Source organism: Mytilus californianus, unplaced genomic scaffold, assembly GCF_021869535.1.
Source record: "Mytilus californianus isolate M0D057914Y unplaced genomic scaffold, xbMytCali1.0.p SCAF_4, whole genome shotgun sequence".
Taxonomy (NCBI): Eukaryota; Metazoa; Mollusca; class Bivalvia; order Mytilida; family Mytilidae; genus Mytilus; species Mytilus californianus.
In genome coordinates this window covers 102865241-102871273 of record NW_026262690.1, presented here as the reverse complement: position 1 = coordinate 102871273, position 6033 = coordinate 102865241, and the positions used below count along the sequence as shown (strand labels likewise).

At 28.3% G+C, this 6033-nt stretch overlaps 1 long non-coding RNA gene across 1 annotated transcript; it reads left to right on the top strand.

Moving 5' to 3' along the window:
- Positions 1–376: 376 nt before the first annotated feature.
- On the top strand, positions 377–5602 carry LOC127737025 (uncharacterized). Its single transcript, XR_007999268.1, has 4 exons — positions 377–488; positions 870–969; positions 1440–1597; positions 5201–5602. It is a non-coding gene; the product is annotated as an uncharacterized LOC127737025 (long non-coding RNA).
- Positions 5603–6033: the final 431 nt, after the last annotated feature.

The following is a 6033-nucleotide window of genomic DNA, read 5'->3' as shown; positions in this document are numbered from 1 at the left end:
TATGAATTTATTATTTATGTGTTTGCGTACTGAATATGCATGAAATACTTGCCACTGAACATTAATCAAACAACACCAACTAAATCTCAACATGGTGTATATGTGGTAGTGTGTTTATTTGGATATTTTTATTTTTGTATTATACTTTGATATTATTTATCTGATGAGTTAAATATATTAGTTATAAGTACTTATTGAATAGTTTCTAGTCATGCATCAGTGGTTATATTTATTTTAAGACTTCTTCATGGCTTAGTGAGTTTTGATCCATTGGTTATATGAGTTCACTCTCTAGGTTTTACTAGTTTATGTTATGAAAACTCTCTCTGCTTTATGATAATTGGTTCATTAAGTCATATGTCTATTTTGGAGGGAAATTCTTTTGTTTGGTTGGAATTTGCTTTTTTTTTTAACTGAACGGTGTTATGAAGATCTTTGTATAATTTGTATTCATATTTGGTGGACATCTTTGATTTTTATAAAATAAGGTCAGTTTTCTCAACTTTATATCTCACATTCCTACAAATACACTATGAATATACAGTATAGATGATAGACGATGTTGTATGAATGGCCAGAATGAATGATTTCAGAATGAAGGTGCATATGATAGAATAAAACATATAAAAGTATAAAAATATATGAAATATCAGTTAAATCAGACAATCTAATCATTTTATAAGTATTTAAGCGTCTAAAATTATATGCATAACTCAGATTGAGTGAAAAGAATCAACAGTAAATAGATAAAATATTTTTTTGTATCAAAATAGTAATTTGTATGTTAAGACATATATATATTCAAACTATTAGATAATTTCATACATAAACTATAACACACAAAGTTATGATTATATTTCTTATTACAGATATTGAACCATACTGTTCCAATATTGAACATGATGTACATGGTGTAGTACCATAGGTTCCATAGTTTTGTGTATACATGACCTTTGTACCTCATACATGGTAAGTTTTGTATTCTGTTTATATGTGTGTTTTTGTGCTTAATATGTGTCTTAAGCTCTGCTATACTATATGTTTCAAAACTTGGTGTGTTATGTTGCTGTTCCCTTTGCTTTATGTGTACTAGATTAGTACAATGTTGGAAGTCATTTTAATCGAATGACCTGAAAAATAAATCAGAAGAATATTTGGTAGAATTTGATATGTTAGATATTAAGATGTATAATTTATGATGAGAACAAAATTTAAAACATGGAAACCACAGTTTTTCAGTAGGAAATATTTGAGTTCTGTCATCTAAAATTAATAGAGTTATCTTTCTTTGCACTGATTATTTTTATATTGCAGTGTCATTATCATAAATAACCAGTGACCTTAGGTGTTTATTTTATTATGCAACCAAAACAACCTGATAACATATAAATAATTTCAAAAGTATTCCTATTTGTTAAGCATGTTTTTATGTTTTGCAGGGAATGATTAATAGCGACTTGAAATAAATGAACAATCTTCAGAGTTAAATGCATAGAAAGGAAACATACCAATGCTTGACTTTAAAGGAGAAGCAATTATGAAATTGGTACAAAGGCAATGGTCATACATCACAGAAGTCTCAAAACAAAGTGTACAGGTAAGCAACTTGATTGGTTGATTTTAATCTTTTGTCATATATTAAGGAGATTCGGTATGATTGGCATGAGACAATTATCCAACGGAGTCCAAATAATGCAGATTTAAGCAACAGTTACTATAGGTCACCATACAGCTATCAACAATGAGCAATACTATATAGTCAGCTATACAGGCCCCAACATTGTTTGTTTACTGTTTTGTGGCAACTGTTTCATACATAATCAAGGCAGATGAAAAAATCATAATCTCTTAAGTAGCTTCTGCAAATTTGGTGAAAACTTGTTTCTAGAGGGGAGGGACCATCACTGAAAAGTAGGATCTGTTGCAACAAACCATCTGCAGATTCTTCATATAAAGAGTTGCTACACAAGAGTCCATTATTTAAATAGAAATAGAAATAGAAATATTTTTCATTAATTTTCCTAAAAATCTTTCATCAGATCAGACTTTTTCTGTTAAAACATATTGTTATGCAATCATATTACCATTTGCTCATCTCATTTCCATGGAGATTATATGGTCAAGCCCCATCATCATGGTTCATTGACTTTAAACGTTTGTATTGTTTACATGTTAAAGTTTGTGTTAAGTCAAGTTTTTAGGGAACCACTTACAATGTATGATGTCAATGGTATTGGGTATAAAGTATTAGCATTGGCACTTCTTGTCTCCACGAAGGTTATTAGGTCTTGCACCTTCAGTCATGGTTCGTTGGCTTTAGATTGTTTGCATTCTCAGAGAACGGTTTTATAGAGGTACTGGCTACAATTACTCACAAAAAGTAACCTAAGTAATAGTTACTTCCAATACTAATTGCTAAAATGTATTTTCATGTATGTTTTTGTATGATTTTGCTCATTTTCTGTATTTTATGCCAGGCCGTTTTTATATTAATTCCATTTTCAAGACATCTTATAAAGTTAAAAAGATATCTTTTCAACAAAATAAGATGTCTTAATATAACCTTTATGATAAGATATCTTATAAAGTATATATAATATCTTGTATTTTTTTTAGATCTGATTTAATCTGAAGTTCATAAGATATAGTATATACGTTATAAGATATCTAGATATATTATAAACAAATAGAGATATCTTATAAACTTAATAAGATATCTTATAATCTTATAGAGATATCTTTTAAACTTATAGAGATCTTATAAACTAATAGAGATATCTTTAAAACTAAATAAGATATCTTATCTATTAAATAAGATATCTTATAAATTTAAAAGGATATCAGATAAATTAAGATATCTGATAAATCAATCATATAAGATATCTTGTATATATCTTATAAAGGTAATAAGTTATGTAATAAAGTAGATAAGATATCCTTTATACTTTTAAAGAAATCTTATAAACGATACATGATATCTCATAAAGTAGACACAAAATTATCTAAAGTATATTTGTTTATTTGATCACAGTTTTGTCGTCAATTATTTTTGTTTTCTCTTGATATGAACATGTGTAGTAATTTCTTTATAATTTAATTTGGTTGAAATATATAGCAAATTTATGAATAAAAAATAAAACTTATACTTTAATATCATCAAAAAATGAAAACGCTCCACAACAAATATACAACCTAATAAACAATAAAGTTGTGACAGTTCTGCCTCTATTGGTACAAATGTACCAAGTTGATTAAAATTCAACCAGAAATGTCTCCATAATATTTTTTTTTGAAAAAACATAGTTTTCTATGAAATATAAACAGTATTCAAAAAGTGACGAATACTTTTGGCAATTCACTCATACATAATAATAATAAATAATTTAGGTACCTTTAAAAGTATAATTTATGTAATAAATAAAATGAAAGGTTTATATTATACAATTGCATAGATTGAACATGAATAAATTATTTATCAATTTGAATTTAATAAAAGTATGCACTGTCCCTGGTTAGGGGGAGGGTTTGGCGCCAGCAAACATGTTCAACCCTGCAACATTCTATATGTGCCTTTTCCGAGACAAGAGCCTGTAATTGAGTGGTTGTTGTTTAGTGCTGGTTCTCATATTTTTTTTTCGTCTATTGTTTTGTAGTTTGTTCTTGTATTGTGCAGTTATACCACTATTCCCGGTTAGAGAGAAGGTTGACTTCTTCAAACGTGTGTAACCCCGCCACATTCTGTATGGGGACAGTGACTGTCCTGTCCCAAGTCAAGAGCCTGTAATTCAAGGGTTGTCATTTGTTGCTGTATATCATATTTGTTTTTCATTTATTGTTTTGTACATAAATCTGGCTGTTAGTTTTCTTGTTTGAAATGTTTTTACATTTGTCATTTCTGAGACTTTTAAGGCTTACTATGCGGTACAGGTTTTGCTCATCGTTGAAGGCTGTACAGTGACCTATAGTTGTTAACTTTTACATCATTTGGTTGGAGAGTTGGTCTTATTGGCATTCGTACATCTTCGTATTTTTGTAGCTCTTTTGCAGTCAATATTTTGGTAGTCTGTGATTAGAGATTTTAAAACCAAAAATCTCCATGGAATTTTAAAACAAGACTTGGTCAGAAGCTTCTTCATAGTTAAGAGAGAATACCCTGAGCAAAATTTAGACTTTTCTTATATATCTATTTTTATCTAACTAATAAAGGGACTCACATTACTAAATTGTAAATGGTTAAAGATAGCTCAAAATTTCAAATTTTGATAGATTTGTCAAATTTCTGGTATTTACCTCAATCATGTTTAAAAACGACATTCTTTACAAAAACCAAAATGCATTTTTTGTTTTAACAATATTTTATAAACTAAAAAAATATCTTAAATTCTAAATAAGATATCTTATAGACTGAAAATGATATCTTGTATTCTTTATGAGATACCTTATTTAATTTGAAGAAAATAAGATATGTTACATACTTTATAAGATATTTTTATCTATTAATAAGATATCTTATTAACTATATATGGTATCTTATTGTGTTAATAAGATATCTTATAACATATATAAGATATCTTATCATCAAATTAAGTAAGATATCTTATAACATATATAAGATATCTTATTATCATCAAATTAAGTAAGATATCTCATTCAGAATACAAGATGATATATTATATACTTTATAAGATATATTATTAACATATAAACCAGGGGCAGATCCAACCATTTTTAAAAGGGGGAATCCAACCATATGTCCCTATTCAAAAGCATTGATCGTAAAAAAAAAGGAGGGATTCCAACACCCAGAACCGCCCCCCCCACACCCTGGATCCACCACTATAAACTATTTTGAAATTGAATAATATAAAACGGCTTGCCATGCACAGGTACAGGGAAAATCAATTAATCTTTCTCAAATAATTTTTCTATGAAATATTTTTCATTTTGTCTGAAGTTCCAATTTATGTACATGTATACCCTATGACCTCCCTCTTTTTCCTTTTTTGCATTTAATTGGTATTACAATTTGCATTGTGCAATTATTTAAATATTAGCTGGTATTGAATAAAGTTTCATGTTTATTTACCAATTCAAAATTTTTAAACTGAACATTACATAAGAATATTTGATTTAAGGATGATTTAACTCCTACAAGCAGCAAACTTAATTTAGGATTATAAATCTTGTTTTTACATTTCAGTAATGTGGAGAGAAGTTCAGAACAAGCTATTTTGTTTGAAGAGGAATCACAGTGGTCAAGACTTATCTTTAAATGAAGTGGAAGTGAAGCATTGAACATAGTCATGAGACAATAATTAATATTTAACTGTTATTTCAAAGTGGATGGAATCTGACTAGCATTTGTTTGACTTTTAAAACGTGGCATTTTTTTCCATATGAAGACTTACAAGGCAAAGAATTGGATGTGACAAAAATTTGTGTATTTTCTAGACATGAAGATCTTGTACTGTCTTCTGCAGATTTCAGGAGAATTTGTTTTAGATGGTAACAAGTATATGTAATGAAGAATGTTGATTTTCTCATTTTTTTTTGTTATAATATGATTTCAACCTTGAATTTATTAAAGTAAAAACATAAATGTTGGACAAAGTTCTTTTTTTTTTTCATGCCACTTATTACAGAAATATTCTTATATACTAATTCTTGATAGATGTGCTTAATGGAAATTCCATACAAATGGCCTTGTGGAAGTCTTTTTGTCTCAAACTTCTTATGTTCATTATTCTGCTGTTTGGGCAAATACAATGTTTGTTTATTTAGTAAATAGTAATGGTTAAACATCTAACGCATCCACAGGATATGTAGACAGGAAATTACTCAAACTCTATTTTTTATACCTTACTTTAAAAATATGATTTGTTCATTCTTGAGAATATCACAAATCAAAATTGGAGTTTTGTTTGATTGTTGGGCCCATGCTGTTCAGTGTTGGAATTTTGTAAAATTAATTGCTCAGTTCCAGTACTCAACATACCATTTTTTGTGTGTCACATCTATAATCAAGATTGCACA